The sequence below is a fragment of the Schistocerca nitens genome, chromosome 5, assembly GCF_023898315.1.
Source record: "Schistocerca nitens isolate TAMUIC-IGC-003100 chromosome 5, iqSchNite1.1, whole genome shotgun sequence".
Classification (NCBI taxonomy): domain Eukaryota; kingdom Metazoa; phylum Arthropoda; class Insecta; order Orthoptera; family Acrididae; genus Schistocerca; species Schistocerca nitens.
This window is the reverse complement of record NC_064618.1, coordinates 297,189,561-297,208,772: the sequence shown is the minus strand read 5'-3', so window position 1 is coordinate 297,208,772 and position 19,212 is coordinate 297,189,561. Positions and strand designations below refer to the sequence as shown.

The following is a 19,212-nucleotide window of genomic DNA, read 5'->3' as shown; positions in this document are numbered from 1 at the left end:
AAACACCCCAGGTTGCATTGGCCGAAGATTTGGAGACATGTGCACCAAAAATTCTTTCCTACCTTCGTTCGAGCACTGTGGTTCTCTGTCGCCTGTGGCAAGTTCAACACCCACCAACGGCTCCATGCAATTGGACTAGTGGACACTCCACTATGCCCGAAATGTCACCAAGTGGATGACGACCATCACCGCTTAACTTGTATCGCGGTGGAGGACGTCTGGCTCCTAGGAAGACAGATGGTGGCTTGCTACCTCCGTGTGACCCCGCAACATATTACACCTGCTTCCTTCTTACATCCGGAGAGTGACTACTTTCCGGCGACTAAATCACAGTCGATCATCTGGATCAAAGGTTGGACGATCGCGTACCTCTATGGGGATACTGCCACGTCGCGACTTGACTTTTGGTATTTCTTGCAGCAAGCCCACAGTGAGGTTCATAGATGGTCCCACTATCGGAAAACCTTTGCCAATTATCTTCAGGCAGTCTTCCTTGACCCCCCACGCAGTTGGAATGTGCCGGGTGCAGTCGGTGTGCACATTTGACAGCTGATGATGAACCTCACGCTTCTCTCACCACTCACTATGTAATGCACATACTATACGATGAAATGGTCTATATGTTCCTTTTAACAGAGTGATCCTTCTTGAAAATAAATAAATAAATAAATAAAAACAACATCCCTGTTCCTTTCAATTTGTGATTTGTTTTAAAATCTTTTGTTTTCTTTCTTTTTGGCAGAGGATGCATTTCATTTAGTGTTTCCTGGACTCGGGTAGGCGCGCCGGCCCCGGATCGAATCCACCCGGCGGCTTAGCGCCGGAGGCCGGTGTGCCGACCAGCCTGGATGTGGTTTTTAGGCGGTTTTCCATATCCCACTAGGTGAATACCGGGCTGGTCCCCACGTCCCGCCTCAGCTACACGGCCCACAGACATCTGAACACATTCGCACTATTCCATGGATTACACTGGACACAGGCAGTTGGGGTGCACTAATTCCATCCCAGGGGGTACGGGGTGGCGGCAGGAAGGGCATCCCGCCATCCCTTAACTTAACCTTGCCAAATCCGATTAACCATACCGACCCTGCGTCATTGCGGGAAAAAGGCACAAGTAAAAGAAAGAAAGAAAGACTTATTGAACGCTCCTCGTACATTCGTCATTACAATAACTTACTTCTCTGTCTTATTTCCGATTTTTACGAAATCTTCGAGATTTGGTTAAATTATTAATCTAACAGAACAAAATACCAGCTAACATTATTTACCAACCATAAGAAATTATGAACGATCATTGTGACTGGCTGTCGACAACAGACTCACGAGTCAACGTATTCAGTTCCCATCGTTTATTATGCAAGTTATTACCAATATCAGCAACACAACAAACAGCCATGGACATCGATGGTGTTCTTTTATAAAAATTTGTGCCACATCAGGACACGAACCTGTATTTCCCTCTTACCACGAGCAGTTGGCTTAACCACTATGCCATCTGAGCACGCCTGACTTAAATTTTCATTATCACTAGTGTTTCTGCCTATGATTTCAGAACACTACTGCCAGCTGTTTCCTCACGAGGTATGTGGGAACAGCGCTACTGGGGGAACAGAATCGATAGAAGACATTGCGTTACCCTGCCAGAAGGGACATACACCGTTGGCCATTAAAACTGCTGAACCAGGAAGGTAAGAAAAATCACAAAATTTTACTTAATGTGCGTATACAGTATAGTAGGAAGAATGCGTTATTAAACTTGTATGTGATGTGAGTGCAGGGATCGAAGTTTAGGATGCCGAGCTGCCACATCTGGCGGCAGCAATGACTTTAATCCATGTGGGGCATCGACTCGAACTTTTCTTCCATGACAGATACGGGTACGTCATTCCATACTGCTTCAACTCTGGGATACAGCTTATCAATCGAAGTGATGTCGGGCAGTCTCTAGCCACCACATGGCCACGTGTTTTCAGTGAGTAAGAAATCTCGAGGACTTACTGGCCGCATCAACAGTGTATCGAGTTAAGATAGTGTAGGAAACATGCAGTCTTGCGTTTTCTTGTTGGAAGGTGTCACACATATGAAGTAACATATATGTAGATAGCAAAGTCCCGACTAACTGACTTATTCACTGACTCATCGCCCTGTCCGAGCTATTGAAAGGATGTTGATCTTATACTGTAGGCGTTGTTTAAGAAGGTTTCTTTTTTCTTGTCTTCTACTGACAATGGGGCAAAATAGGGGATGACAGGTTTTTTTGAACATATGTCGATGTTAAGACAATTTTGAAGCTAGATCTACGAAAATTGATATTTGGTTTCTCGTGTCAGAAATAAAGAATGCATGTTTCAGTATGTTTGGAAACTTAACGCCTAAGGGGGTAATATACTGGGTGAAATTTTTTTCTGAAAATAAATAATTATTAAAGAACTACTAAAGTATTTTTAAAGCCACATGTATGAAAATTGGTATTTGACTTCTCGACTGGAAATAAAAAGAACGTGTTTCAGCGTCTTTGGAAATTCAACCCCTAAGGGAATGGAATAAGGGATGAAATGTCTTTCTGAAAATATTTCTTTGTTGAAGCATTTTTAAAGATACCTCTGTTAAAATTTGAATTTGGCTTCTCGATTAGAAATAAAAAAATACCTGTTACACTGTTTTTGGAAAGAGGGGATGGAAATTTTTATGGAAATATTTCATTAGGAAAACATTTCTGAAGCTAAATCTATGAAAATTTGTATTTAGCTTCTCTCGTGAAAATAAAAGAAAGCACACATTTCACTATTTTGGAAATTCATCAGCTAAGAGGTTTAAAGAGGGGATGAAATGTTTCATTTTGAGAGCAGTTATTAAAATTAAATCTTTGAAAATTGGTATTTGACTTATCGGCTGGAAATGAAAAAATACGTATTTCAGTCTTTTTGAAATTTAACCCCCTAAGGGAGCGTAATAGGGTATGAAAAGTTTTTGAAATTATTCATTATGAAAACCTTTTGAAAGCTAAATCTAGGAAAATTTGTATTTCGCATCTCTGATAGAAGCAAAGAAAAACATGTGTTGCACTGTTTTTGAAAATTCAGCCCCTAAGGGGGTTAAATAGTGGATGAAAATAGTTGAGAAAATATTTACTTTTATTAAAACTTTTTAAAGCTGAATCCATCGAAACTGGTATTTCATTTCTCGGTTAGACATAAGAAATATGTAATAGAGCATGAAAGATTCTAAGGAAAATCATCACAAGACTGCAAAAGGTATTATTAACAAAAACCTTGGACTGCAGGTAATAAAAAATGGTTCAAATGGCTCTGAGCACTATGGGACTCAACTGCTGTGGTCATAAGTCCCCTAGAACTTAGAACTACTTAAACCTAACTAACCTAAGGACATCACACACATCCATGCCCGAGGCAGGGTTCGAACCTGCGACCGTAGCAGTCGCACGGTTCCGGACTGCGCGCCTAGAACCGCGAGACCACCGCGGCCGGCTGCAGGTAATAGGATCGCTTCTGGGTCAGAAGTACATTCGAAGAAGACCATGCCTTAGAAGCATTAATTAAGGTGAAAAGTTTAGAGGATATTGCAGTCTGTGAACCATATTAAAGAAAGCTATTTGACAGTCACCATGACAAATTGATTTTGTCAGAACTACATAGAAAAGGAAACGACTCATTAATACTCCTACATTTATTTTTCAGAAGACGTAATACATGTCTATAAAAATATTTTTGATGGTATTACTACGCAAATGCGTGCGAAGCAGCGGGCGATAAGCTGGTATTACTTAAACATCACAAAGTTTATAAGGAACCATTAGTATTGTCGTCTAGTGTCGACTGAAATCATGCAGGAAAACATTATGAAAGTGTACCAGGGTAGCTGAGATTGCTACTAATACACAGCTACACCACTACACGTAATCAGGACTATTGATGAGAATATGACTTAACAGCGCCGGCCGGAGTGGCCGAGAGGTTCTAGGCGCTTCAGTCTGGAACCGCGCGACCACCACGGTCGCAGGTTCGAATCCTCCCTCGGGCATGGATGTGTGTGATGTCCTTAGGTTAGTTAGGTTAAAGTAGTTCTATGTTGTATGGGACTGATGACCTCAGCTGTTAAGTCCCATAGTGGTCAGAGCCGTTTTGACTTAACAGCTCGATTTTATTCGTAAGTGGTCAGCTATTTGGTTCTTCCCGTGGAATCCTTTGCTGCATCAGTGAGTAGTAGGTTGTGTGATGCTCCTGTGCCTTACTCAGTCGTTAATTTCGTTCCTTCTGCTCTTCAAGGAAAAAACAAGTTAAGCGAAGAGAATCTCTCCTCTCCCCGCATGTTGAGAAATGTTATTGAGTAATCATAATATTCAGAAACAAGTTTCATTTTCTCTTACTCTATTATAGCAATACGCGGAAGTACAATGAAGAATGTAAACGTTTCTCTATTTGCAGATATCTCTGACGTATCTGTTCACTTGTGCTACAATCGAAAAATCTGGGTCCCTAGTGGACGGCACATTGCTTTTTGAAGCACTTATCGAACAGGGACTAAGAAACCAAACCTGCATTAAAAAAGAGCATTGCTTAGATTTCCATCTGGCTACTCTGATTTAGCTGTCCAGTTGAGCTCTTCCTCCCTTCCCCGCCCCCCTCTCTTTCCTCTCTCTCACTCTCTTCGCTCTAGATTGCGTTGAGTACGAATTTTTAAACCCCCACATTACTCTTTTCTAGCAGATACTTGTCGCCAGATACTGTCATAAGACACTAGCGCCTGCACATACAATGATGAAGTAACATCACGTGTTCCTTCTCCTCTGCGTAATGGCTCAGAAAAAAGTTCCGCCAACGACACAACTCGGCAGAGGTGATAGGTCACGCAGAGCAGCAGACGCGAGACAAAAATTACTGTCATGTAACACCTAAGATCCGGGATTAATTTCCAGCACGCCTATCCTAATGTTCATTTCGCGATGTTATTATCGTGGTCTTTAGTCCAAAGGCTGGTTTGATGCAGCTCTGCCCGCTTAGTCTACCGTGTACAAACATCTTCATACCCTAATAACTACAGCAATTCAGCTTACTTATTCCGTTTCGTCCCTTGTTCTCCCTCCACAATTTTTATTCTCCTCCCCCTCCCTCCCCCCTCGCCCCCTCCATACACACACTTCCCCCCAATACTATGCCGATAATTCTTTGACGCCTCAGAATGTGTCTTGTTAATCGATTACTTCTTTTAAACATTTTGTGTCATTACTCTACAGTTTGATTCAATATCTGCTGGTTAGTTACTAGATCCACCCATCTAACCTTCAGCACTTTTCTATAGCGCCACATCTCAAAAGCTTCTATTCTTATCGTCTGTACTGCTTATCGTACACGCGCCATTTTCGTACTAGCCTACGATCCAGACAAACAGCTTCAGAAACGACTTCCTAACACTTAAATTTATTTTTGAAGTTAACAAATTCCTTTTTCTCGGACATGCTTTTCTTGCTATAACCAGTGTGCATTTTATATCCTCTCTACTTCCGTCGTTATCAGTTATTGTGCTACTCAAATAGCAAAACTCATTAAGTACATTTAGTGTATCATTTCTTAATCTTATTCCCTCACCATCGCCTGTTTCAATTCGACTTCATTCCATTACCCTTGCTTCACTTTCGTTAATGGCCATCTTATAACGTCTTTCCAAGATATAATCAATTTTGTTCAGCTGCACTTCTAAGTCCTTTTCTGTTTCCGACAGAATTACAATTCCATCGCAAACCGCAAAAGTTTTCTTTCTTCTCCCTGAACTTTAACTATTTCTCCGAAGTTTTCCTTGGTTTCCTTTACTGCTTGCTCAGTGTACAAATTGAATAACGTGGGGGATAGGTTACAACTTTGTCTCATTCCCTTCTCAACTATTGCTTTCTCTTCCATGTCCTTCGACTCTTGTAAATGTAGTCTGTATAGAGCTTTTTGCTTCCTTCATTTTATCCCTACTATCTTCAAATTTTCAAAGAGTTTTTCCATTCAAAATTGTCGAAAGCTTTCTTTAAGTCTGCAAATGCTGTAAACGATGGTTTACCTTTCTTTAGCGTATCTTCTAAGATAAAAAATGAAATGAGCTTGTGGCATTGTAAGCCGGGAGGCCCCATCCGGAGAAGTTGGGCCGCCGCGTGCAAATCTTATTTCAGTCGACCCCACATTGGGCGACTTGCGCACTGGTGATGAAGATGAAATGATGATGAGGACATCACAACACCCAGTCCATGAGCGGGGAAAAACCTCCAACCCGGCCGAGAATCGAACCTGGGCCCGCTGCATGGGAAGCAAGCACGTAACCACGCTGGTAAGCAGGCGGAGTCTTCTAAGGTTGTCCCGTGTACCTAAATTTCTCGGGAACCAAAACTGATCTTCCCCGAGATTCGACTTCTACTAATTTTTTCCATTCTTTTATAAATAATTGGTGTCAGTATCTTGAAAGTATGACTTACTAAACTGATGTACCAGATGTATCCACACCTGTCAGCACCTGCTTTCTTCCGAATTGGAATTATTAGATTCTTCTTGGAGTCTGAAGGTATTTCAACTGTCGCATATATCCCACACAACAGGACCAATAATTTTATTATGGCTTGCTCTCCCAAGGGTCTCAATGGTATGAGGGAATGTTGTCTACTACAGGCGCCTTGTATCGACTTGGATCTTTCAGTGGTCTGTTAAATTCTTCTTCACGATATCTGAGAGTTATTACAGGTAGACTGATATTAAGATTTCTAACTGTAATTTATTTCAAAAAGATTGTGTATGCATTGTCTTTCACCAGAAGTTTGTATGCCGCGTTTAACAACATTGCTAGATAAGGAGTGTCATTATGATTTCTTTTCACGGACGGGTGTAACGCTGAAATATATGCCACCTCTTTGTTGTAGGACATGTTTGAGTAAAACGAATATAATTTTTGTGCTTACAAGAAAGTGGACGACGTTAATCATTATTTCCTTCACATGTGGTGCAATAGTTTGTAATCTACATACATTAACGAACTATTACATTATTTATATGAAGATGGTACCCGTTCTTTCGAACATGTCCGAAAGAAGCAGGCAGCTGCAGCACGCAGACTGTTTCCACGTTCCGTAATGTGTAAATTTCCGTCACATGTGAGTGTCATATCGTGTTTTACGTGCGTGAAACTACGATTGACCTTTTCCTGTGTTATCCTATGTCTTCTGTGAGTTTTTTCATAAAGGCAGACACACCTATAAGGCGCAAAGTGTTTTACAAACAGGCAAGAGATCTTATTTTTAAAGTGCACTCGTTTTTAAAATGTGAGGCAGATTCGGGAGAGCCGGTCTGCGACGTTTTCAAGGTGGAGCAACGTAACGAAGTCGTTGTCTATGCATTTCCAGGCGAGTTGACAACTCAGCATTCCTTGTGAGCTGCGCGGCCAGAGGTCATTAAAGTTGTCGTCGACGACAGTGGATTTGGCAGTGGTATTCTCCGTTTCTGTTGTAGTTCTTCTAGAAAGATTATTCCACATGAAAAAAGTAGCCTAGTAACGGGAAACCATAATTTAAGCAGGAGATCCCAGGTTCGAGTCCCGGTCGGGGCACACGTTTTCAGCTGTTCCCGTTGACTTATATCAACGCCTGTATGCAGCTAGGGGTATTCATTTCATTGTAATTTCATTTCGTTAGTAACGGCTGTAAACATTAAACAGTTTTGCAGAGTTATACTCTTTACTGATGAATGGAAACATTATGACCATCTATTTAACACAATGCTGCAGCAGTTCTGCTTAGCACGGATTCGAGAAGCCCTTTGTGGGTTTCCGGACGTATATGGCACTACATAATTATGCCATTCACGTAATTCACGCAGTTTAAGTCAATTATGAGTCGACGGTTTATGGATGCTACGCTGGAGCCCGATAGAGTCCTAGATATTGTCCAACGTGTTCAGCTCAGGCAAACTTCGAGCTCAAGTCATCAACGTGAGTTCATTATCATGCTCCTCTGACAGCTGGGTCATGATTCTGGCCATGATACTGTCAGAAGATGCCACCGTCACCGGAGAAGAAATCAAATGTGAAGGTTCAAATGGTTCAAATGGCTCTGAGCACTATGGGACTTAACATCATTCCCCTAGACTTAGAACTACTTAAACCTAAGGACATCATACACATCAATGCCCGAGGAAGGATTCGAACCTACGCCCGTACCCCTAGTACCCAGAACGCGGTTCCGGAATGAAGCGCCTAGAACCGCTCGGCCACAACAACCGGCAAATGTGAAGGGATGCGTGTGGTCCGCAATAACGTTTACATTGTCCACAGTTGTCACGGTGCCTTCAGTTACTACCACAGGTCCCAAGGAAGGGAAATGCCCCCCCCCCCCCCGCCACCCACTCCACTCCCCTCCCCTCCTCCGTAGCCGGCCGGTGTGGCCAAGCGGTTCTAGGCGCTACAATCTGGAACCGCGCGACCGCTACGGTTGCAGGTTCGAATCCTGCCTCGGGCGTTGATGTGTGTGATGTCCTGAGGTTAGTTAGGTTTAAGTAGTTCTAAGTTCCAGGGGACTGATGACCTCAGAAGTTAAGTCCCATAGTGCTCAGAGCCATTTGAGCCTCCTCCGTAAGAGCCTCTCTCTCCCACCTAGCATAATATTGCTCTGGGTTCGTAGCGTGGTGTGTATTTCGAACAGCCGCTGTTCTGTATCATGGCGTACCTAGACAGAGCCATCGACCTGGTGTAACAACAAACGTGATTCATTCGACCAAGCGATTCGGTCCCATTTATTTACCATCCAGTGTCGGTGATTTTGTGCCCAATGTACCCGTGATCGGCAGCATCGGTGGGTCTTCGGAAAACATAGGGAGCTGAAGAGCCCCATGTTCAACTATGTACACTGAACGATGTGCTCCGAAAGCATCAGCACTGTAATGTGGTGTCAGGTCTGCGGTAGCTCTCCACATATCCTGCTTTACAGAGAGGGAAGCCTCCGAGCTCCACGTTCGGCGATGAGGCATGGACGTCCAACACCTTGGCTCCTAGTCGTTGTTCCACCGTCATCCAACCACTTTCTACAGATGCTGGCGAAAGCACCACGCGAACAGTCGACCAGCTTCGCTGTTTCCGAGATGCTCGTTACCACGCGCCGGACATTAACAATCTGCCCTTTATCAAAGTCGCGTACGTCAGTGAATTTTCCCGTTTACATTCCGTATCATCGCTAGAATGACTCGCTATTGGTCCGTGCTCCTTACCGTGTGACGTGTGCGCAGCGCCAGCAGGTGGCATTGAATTCCAGGCCGGCCAGCTTATCTTTGTCTCTTAAATTCATGTGCCGAGCGGAGGAACTGCGCGCTCTCCGGCCGGCAGTGACACGTCGTCACCGGAAGAATTCGGAGCCTCTCCCCGATGTTATTCGATCTGTATATTGAGCAAGCAGTAAAGGAAACAAAAGAAGAATTCGGAGTAGGTGTTAAAATCCATGGAGAAGAAATAAAAACTTTAAGGTTCGCCGATGACATTGTAATTCTGTCAGAGACAGCAAAGGACTTGGAAAAGCAGTTGAACGGAATGGACAGTGTCTTGAAAGGAGGATATAAGATGAACATCAACAAAAGCAAAGCGAGGATAATGGAATGTAGTCGAATTAACTTGGGTGATGCTGAGGGAGTTAGATAAGGAAATGAGACACTTAAAGCAGTAAAGGAGTTTTGCTATTTGGGGAGCAAAATAACTGATGATGGTCGAAGTAGAGAGGATATAAAATGTAGACTGTCAATGGCAAGGAAAGCGTTTCTGAAGAAGAGGAATTTGTTAACATCGAGTATAGATTTAAGTGTCAGGAAGTCGTTTCCGAAAGTATTTGTATGGAGTGTAGCCATGTATGGAAGTGAAACGTGGACGATAAATAGTTTGGACAAGAAGAGAATAGAAGCTTTCGAAATGTGGTGCTACAGAAGAATGCTGAAGATTAGATGGGTAGATAATATAACTAATGAGGAGGTACTGAACGGAATTAGGGAGAGGAGGAGTTTGTGGCTCAACTTGACTAGAAGAAGGGATCTGTTGGTAGGACATGTTCTGAGGCATCAAGGGATCACCAATTTAGTATTGGAAGGTAGCGTGGAGGGTAAAAATCGTAGAGGCAGACCAAGAGATGAATACACTAAACAGATTCAGAAGCATGTATGCTGCAGTACGTACTGGGAGATTAAGCAGCTTGCACAGCATAGAGTAGCATAGAGAGCTGCATCAAACCAGTCTCAGGACTGAAAACCACAACAGTCTAGTCAAACAATCACCCTTATTCGTCTGTCCCATGGACGTGGTTCCGTAGCTAGCGACAAGAACTTTTGACTAATTTAATGGGACGTATTTACAAGTTCAAGCTCTGACTAGGACTACGAGACGTTTTCCAGTTTCTGAACTGGAGGAGCACAGCCGCTAAGTGCTTAGACTCCCCGCCAGGTTGAAACCTATCACAACAGATAGGAGAGTGAATGTTCGAAATATCCAATATTGTCTGCCACAATATGTACACGGGGACTCACAGTGATGTTACATGTGATTAACATATGAAAGTCCTGTGCATCCGTCCGTCCCCCCCACCTTCCCCCCCTCAACGCCACCACTTCTCGTAACTGAACTGTAGTCAACCTGCTTACCTCGAGTCTCGTAGACGTTGCCTCAATTGATTTCTTCTCCGTTGGTAGCGAGCTCCATTGCTTGTGCAAAAACACTGCATAATAATGTGGCAAGTGGATAGCTTCAAAAGCTAAGCATAATGAAAATCGTAAAATGTTAGAGTGTTAACTAATTTTGTTTTGTTTGTCCAATCGCATTATTAGTGAAACGATTTCGAGAGACAGTCTGTCGTTAATATTCAATAACAAGATTCGCGGTCATTAATCAGTAGTTCTCGAGCACCGCAAAAGTGACAAAAATGTTTCCTACCATCTCAGATAACCTCATGAGATCGCACACATATGTTTTCCGAGGCAACTTTGGCAATTAGTTCCGTCTTTACAGAGGTCGCATTTCACACTATAGTTCACGTGTTGCCACCTCGAAAATCGATCGAAGACTGCCTGGGATTAAAACAACATCGCACAAACAAGTTATCCGAGGCAATGTTTCCACAAATTGTTCCGTCTTTACATGAGATCAGATTTTTATATACAGATTCATGTATTACCTCCTTGGAAACCGATCGTAGACTAGTAGCCAGCTACATTAGCATTTGGAGGGTGCCCTGTCAGGGCGCACTTGGTCCATCCTTTCCATCAAAAAGCACTGACAGTAACTGAAATTTTTAATTATAATTTCCTGATGAATTGAATGATACTGAAATTGTTGTTAACAAATTCTCCGTGCAAGTAACGACATGAGCACGGCTGGAGCCGAATATTAATATTCAAGCAGTAAATATAAATAATAAAAGACTCGCTTCTTGGCTCCCGACGTTGTACGTGAATCACCACTCTTTCCGTTCCAGTATGATAGGTACGGCTCTTCTCGCCCGGCCGTTCTCACGCTGTGTCATCATCTGCCGCGTCACAGTCTGCGTTGCGATCCTGCCTACTTGCTAGCCTCCGGTAACAAAGTGTTCATATGCCGTGCATTAAAACATAGCAACAAAATGTAATAAACCTGGGCAGGGATGTGGTATAAACGCCACAGTGTACAAACCCGTAAAGCGTTAAGGAACTACTTGATGAAATACCTTAAACGTCGATATTTCTTCAATATTAAACGCATGGGATGCAGTACACAATTCAGCACCGCTGCATATTAGCCAGATATATATTGTCATATTTACAAATAAGCCTCAAGAAGCACTAGGAAATACTACATCACATAAGGAAGTTAGATCGTCTACATATAGTCTTAAAGGCTTCTTCTGAAAATCACACCAGTACACATGATAAAAAGATATATATATATATATATATATATATATATATATATATATATATTATTTACACCTTTATTCTCTTTAGCTTATGCTCTACTGAATTACCTTCTTTAAGTTGCACACACTGTTTACGAAGCTCTCTGTACCCTTCCTTTTCATACTGTTTCTACGACTACCTTTCTTCATTTCGTGCTGTTCATATTCTCATATCATTTTAACACTTTGCACGTCTCGTACAAATTTATTCGCTTGGCGCCGGCAGCGCTAGTTCAGATTACTTGGCTTGTCGCCGGCCGCTTGTCACCTTTCCGTTGATGACAAGCTTCAAACACATTGACTTTTGCGCTCTGTAATTTTCCTGAAATACTCCATTTTGCCGTATCGTTCCACAAACTCGAATTTTCTTTTCAAGTATCTCCTCTGCAAGTTCTACACTGTTACAATAATCATCCACGCAGAGGTGATGCCACTTTCCATCACAAGGTGTCAATAGTTCCACCACTGTTTTTGCTAAAGGCTGTCCAGGGCCGGAATATATCTTGAATGAGGAAATGTATCCCGTGCTCGAATCACACAGTATCCGAATGAGTATGACGTATTTCGTAATTTTCGACGGACTGTAAACTTTAAAATTTAACCGTCCACGCCATGGTATCATTCCTTCAATTTAAGATGTTTTGACTTAGATTAAACGTTTCTTTAAACTTTTTGGAAAAATAATCAATTACGAATTGCACTTTGACAAGCCGGTCGGCATTATCAGGTTTATTGTTGCTGTCGGAAAAACGTAAAAATGATAATATTTGTCTGAATCGGTTGCGGGACATCGTTTTCCGAAATAGCGTGTCTGTCAACAGATTCGTTGACCAAAATCATCGATCTTTGCTTGTTTTATAATTCCTATAAGGATAGGAAGCCTAAACCATTTTCTAAGTTCGGGTCCCGTAACGTCGACAAATTTGGATTTTTTAAAAAAATCCAGTTTCCTTCAATTGCAATTTTAACTGTAGTACTTGTTGGTTTCGTTGATAATATATTCAATTATATCGTTCCCAATATATACTTCTACGATATCCTCGGCGCTCTGCGTATCTTTGGGAATTATGTTTGGACCTGGGGATCCTTCACGTTTATTATTGTTCCTCGGTAAATCGAAGTCTGACCACTGTGCACCGTCTTCTTCGTCTGATTCAGCCGAATCAGTTGGCAACCGTAGGGTCCGCCGAATTCTCCTTGGACGTATTCCACTATCTTCCTTCGATTCTCCTTCACTTTCATTTTTTTAAAATATCGAATGTCTTCTTCCCAATCGGTCAAATCGTCCGGAACGTCAGACAAGACGTCCGTGCATTCAGCGTAAATAATCATATTGTGTCTTTCGTCCGCCATAATGAAAGGGCACAAGATTTCTAAAAACAAAAAAAACAAAAAACTTGTTGATGTGTGTAACTTATTGTTACCTAAACAAAACACCAACAGAATGCAAAAGATACTAAAGTGCCGTCGCCCTCCACGGTGCGATACTATGCCCACGACACCACTGTGGTGTCGCCGGCCACTGAGCGACACTATGCAACGTTGAATGCTAACCAATCATAGGCCTGTGACAAGCCCGGGGATATACCAATTACTACCTCGCCTCATAATAAACTCAATAGGATTCGAGGTGTCATTTACCGTCTGGACCTGACGTTACATACAGATTAATCCTGTGCTAACTTCGAATGGCGTGAAGTCCACATTGTTCATAACATCGAAATGGGGCCCAATAGTTACAGGGTGGGCACTGGAACTTTCATCCTAGCCTTCAGTGGAAATGTTTTACCTGAGAAAGTAAAGGTCGGGGTATGTAGTTATAACGTCAGTCTACGGTTTCCTCCTCCTATTAGATGCCTTTTTTCCAGAGGTTTGGACACATGTCCTCCCACTTCACTAATAACCCGACTTGTGGGGCATGTGAAACGACAACAAATGGGGTCATCCCTTGCGAACAGCCCCTACATCTGTAAACTGCCCAGAATTACAGCCCCCTCTTTTGCCAATATTTTAAGTTTTCACCAGGGAGAAGAAAATTCAGGAATATAAAACATTTGACGAACTGTCTTATCTAAGAGAGAGTTTGAACGACTTAACTAGCTGACGTCGCAGAGGTCGCTATTTTAGTTGTACTGACTATGGTGATCCTTCATGGTGAATCCTTCAATAAGCAGCTACAGTTTTCATCTGCCTGGGTTTTATCTCACTTTTAACTGTCCTGGTAAGGCTGCTGTCACACATGTGTTCAACCATGATGATGTGGTCACAGCACCTGGATCTGACAGCCCTCCTTTTTCTCGTTTCAATCTTTTTCTGACATTTTTTTGTGAATCGAGGGACTGACGACTAAGTAATCTGGTCGGTTTAAACCTTTCATCATCATCATCGATTTCGTAAAACATAAGTTTATATTAAATGTTAAAAAATTACACCTCTGAGCATGCTGTTGGCAGTTTGCATTTTATATCCTCTCTACTTCGGTCATGGCCAGTTACTTTCCTCCCAAAACAGGAAAACTGACCTCCTACTTCTAGTGTCTAATTTCCTAATGTAATTCGCCCTTCGTCGCCTGGTTTAATTCGGCTTTACTCCATTACTCTTGTTTTACTTTCATTGTTATTTACTTTACAACCGCTTAACATGACGCTATCCATTCTGCTTAGCTGACTGTAACATGTATTTGTTGTCTGTGTGTCTTGGCTACTGTGAACACTAGACGTGGTTATCAGCACGTGGGAGAAGGGGGCGTTTTCTGGCCTGGAGATGATGTTTTGGTCTTTCTGCATTCCTCCTAAATGGACTGTGGTTGTAGGCTACTAGGCTACATTAAGGTATAGTGACTTTCCCATGATGGCACCTGTTTTCCTCCACCTGTTGGAAAGAAACTTATCAAAAGTACTTCCTGAGGAGTTCTTTAGCGAGAACAGCAATTTATCAAAGATCTGAAGTGAACTGCCTGTATTTCTGGTTCTCAAGTTGACCGACTGGAAGGGCTAATGTTAACAGAAATTTCGTGGAGCGGTTTCGATGCCGCAAAATCGACAGAAAAAATGGTTCAAATGGCTCTGAGCACTATGGGACTCAACTGCTGAGGTCATTAGTCCCCTAGAACTTAGAACTAGTTAAACCTAACTAACCTAAGGACATCACACACATCCATGCCCGAGGCAGGATTCGAACCTGCGACCGTAGCGGTCTCGCGGTTCCAGACTGCAGCGCCAGAACCGCGCGGCCACTTCGGCCGGCAAAATCGACAGAAAGACTAGCTGTTTTCGCGTGTGTAGGAGGCACGCCGTTGGCCCTGTGCAGTGGCGGTGATGTTTTAAGTGTTATGTATATCCAGTCAGGAATGTGTGATCCTACGTGAACCATAAAACTATTATTATTTTTTCCAATACAGAAATCTAAAAATTCTAAAGAGTTGGCAAACGCGTCCTTGTGTGTCGGTGGATAATTCTCGTTAGTCACCTTCTTGTTATCTAGGTGCTGGTTGCGGCTTAGTAATCGCACACGTTCTCGGCACGCAGACTCCTCATATCAGGTGGCGGAGCCAGTAGCCGGCTGGGCCTGACGTTGTGATAAAAGTGACGGGATTGGAGAGGTCTAGTTCAAGTCAATACATTATATCTGTGGCGATTATTTTCTGTTTAAGCTCGATCTCGACAAGTTGTAATTACATTTTGACGACTACTGGTTTTCGGGTGACTAGCAACTACAGTTGCACTCTACCAAAACAGCGGTTCGGTGGTTTTGATACGCTAGATAAATGACGTACTAACTGGTAGTATTGCCGGTAGTATTGGTAGCCCTGGAAGCGAAAGAAAGAAAAAGAGAAACTGGGAGCCGACAACTTCCCTCTCTCTGTCTTTTTTTTTTGGGGGGGGGGTTGGGGGGAGGGGAGGCTCAGCACAACGTTAGGGCCGCCGCACATCATTCAGTGTTAGTCCATTGCGCACTACACGATGTAAATTACATTTTATTAGTAATAAAAGTTATGTGATTGAGTAACTTCCGCGCTTTTGTGTAACCAAAGCAGTTACTTTTGATGCAAGTACGGTTTAAAGGCAAAAACGTACAAAAATGTATGTTTTACGTTACAAACCAACGGTTTTCGAATAAAACCTGAACTAAACATTCACAATTTCTATTTTTAAGTGACAGATCGGAGGGTAACTAAGTGGAACAACAACGTTGCATAGGTTACCCAGCCATTTACTTATCCTCAGTTTCTTCTGGTTTTCTGCTTTTTAGGGGCGTCTAGTAAGACACTGATCACATGTGTAAAGAAAGCGGTCTTTAGGAGGTAACGCCTGAAAGGGAAAACACATCTAACATACAGGTAATGTCGGTACGGCCTTAACTGACCAAAGCTACTAGGAAACCTACAACTGTCTGCACTTACTTACAATAGTCTACGGCAGCCTATGGTAGTCATACAACTCTACTAGCTCAGATCATAAACTAGAACTGATACCTAAGCACAGTGTTGATTACAATAATAACGTTACTGAGTTTAACTTGTCAATATTAAAAGACTGATCAAAATGCTATCTTTTACTCGCTGTATTTTATCTCTGTCAGCTTCACAATTGCAAACAGTAGCTTCCATTACTGAAAACTTTCTCTAAATATAAAAATGCTATAATTGTGGTTTGCCTTTCTTTAATCTGTCAATCTTCTACGATAAGTCGTAGTATCTACCAGCTGATGTTTTCATCGTACCTTTCTCTCCCATGAGACGTACAAATGTAACAGAAGTATTCAAGGGCGGCGCACTTTCTGGGTGCGCAATCTCATTCGAGTACAAAACGCGGTCCCCTAATATCCTATGCATAAAACGAAACCTGGTGATTGCTGTGCCTGCAACAGAGTTCGCGTGGCGTACACTCGCAGGCTCTCTCCAGACGCTGTCGAACCACCGCTTGTGAAGTGAGAATGGCATGCTGTGCAGAGGAGAACACGTTGCCAACGCCCGCCAGCAGCAACTTTCTCCTGCTGTTCCGTTTTCAGCACGAGCCTTAACTCACTGTTCGCACTAATCTACGCTCCATTGCAGTAACCTTAGTTTTACCTTGAGATATACGTCCTACACATGGCTCTTAGTTCAAACCGATTGCGTATCACGTAAATATAAAAAGCATTCCTCTTAGATTGAAAAGAAGTTCGTACAAAAATATGTATATTCTAAATGCATTAACGTGAGCTATGTAACAAGAGGAATCCGCTTTACCAGCATATTGCATGTACCCTTCACATGATGCTTATTCATGTAAGCTTATTTTGCGGATTACGACACGCATATGTAATATTGACCACATCAACGAAAAAGCTTTGTCATCAAATTACAATGTCTCAGAGACGCTACATGGCCGTTCTGAACATTATCGTAAAAATACTGTCGATTTTTTTACTTTTTATTAAAGACGCGGTGTTCTTAGAGCGTAACGAGTTCCTACAGGAAGTGGTCTCACTATATTTATCAAGAAGATAGATATTACTACGCTGCTTTGAAAAACGGAAAATGACCATTGAGAAAAAATAATTCCTACCACAATAATTAGAGAGATGCCAGAGTGAATAAGATGCATAACACAGAACCATTTATGGCAGTAGGCAGGATCACACGGGCAACCAAACAAAATTTTACTGTCGATATGATGACCATTTAATAAAGTTGGTCTCCAGTTGCTGTATTTTGAAACCCAGGTCTGGGTTTTATTTACTTCTAAAACATTGCTAATAATGCGATGACAGTTCAGAATAAAGGCAATTAGGTGGATTTCACTGATTTGGGAAGTAACCATCTAGCAGAGGATGTAGCAGCACTGTAGAAACACACGACAAGCAGAAAAGACTACCTGTCCATGTATTCTACACTGCTGGCCATTAAAATTGCTACACCAAGAAGAAATGCGGTTGATAAACGTGTATTCATTGGACAAATATAGTATACTAGAACTGACATGTGATTACATTTTCACGCAATTTGGGTGCATAGATCCTGAGAAATCAGTACCCAGAACAACTACCTCTGGCCGTAATAACGGCCTTGATACGCCTGGGCATTGAGTCAAACAGAGCTTGGATGGCGTGTACAGGTACAGCTGCCCATGCAGCTTCAACACGATACCACAGATCATCAAGAGTAGTGGCTGGCGTATTGTGACGAGCCAGTTGCTCCGCCACCATTGACCAGACGTTTTCAATTGGTGAGGGATCTGGAGAATGTGCTGGCCAGGGCAGCAGTCGAACATTTTCTGTATCCTGAAAGGCCCGTACAGGACCTGCAACATGCGGTCGTGCATTATCCTGCTGAAAGGTAGGGTTTCGCAGGGATCGAATGAAGGGTAAAGCCACGGGTCGTAACACATCTGAAATGTAACGTCCACTGTCCAAAGTGCCGTCAATACGAACAAGAGGTGACCGAGACGTGTAACCAATGGCACCCCATACCATCACGCCGGGTGATACGCCAGAAGCCGGCCGAAGTGGCCGTGCGGTTCTAGGCACTACAGTCTGGAGCCGAGCGACCGCTACGGTCGCAGGTTCGAATCCTGCCTCGGGCATGGATGTGTGTGATGTCCTTAGGTTAGTTAGGTTTAATTAGTTCTAAGTTCTAGGCGACTGATGACCTCAGAAGTTAAGTCGCATAGTGCTCAGAGCCATTTGATACGCCAGTATCGCGATGACGAATACACGCTTCCAATGTGCGTTCACCGCGATGTCTCCAAACACGGATGCGACCATCATGATGCTGTAAACAGAACCTGGATTTATCCGAAAAAATGACGTTTTGCCATTCGAGCACCCACGTTCGTCGTTGAGTATACCATCGCAGGCGCTCCTCTCTGTGATGCAGCGTCAAGGGTAACCGCAGCCATGGTCTCCGAGCTGATAGTCCATGCTGCTGCAAACGTCGTCGAACTGTTCGTGCAGATGGTTGTTGTCTTGCAAACGTCCCCATTTGTTGACTCAGGGATCGAGACGTGGCTGCACGATCCGTTACAGCCATGCGGATAAGATGCCTGTCATCTCGACTGCTAGTGATACGAGGCCGTTGCGATCCAGCACGGCGTTTCGTATTGCCCTCCTGAACCCACCGATTGCATATTCTGCTAACAGTCATTGGATCGCGACCAACGCGAGCAGCAATGTCTCGACACGATTAACCACAATCGCGATAGGTTACAATCCGACCTTTATCAAAGTCGGAAACGTGATGGTACGCATTTCTCCTCCTTACACGAGGCATCACAACAACGTTTCACCAG

General features: G+C 43.0%; 1 protein-coding gene across 2 annotated transcripts in view; it reads left to right on the top strand.

The window, feature by feature from the left end:
• Window positions 1-19,212, top strand: part of LOC126259662 (facilitated trehalose transporter Tret1-like) — a 126,404-nt gene that overhangs the window by 13,465 nt on the left and 93,727 nt on the right. Inside the window, exon 2 of one of the 2 annotated variants that reach the window (XM_049956599.1) lies at window positions 1,553-1,688. The exons of the other annotated variant lie outside the window; for it this stretch is intronic. The gene's annotated coding sequence lies outside the window, so the exon portion shown is untranslated. The remainder of the gene's footprint in view (window positions 1-1,552; window positions 1,689-19,212) is intronic. 2 annotated transcript variants of the gene reach the window in all.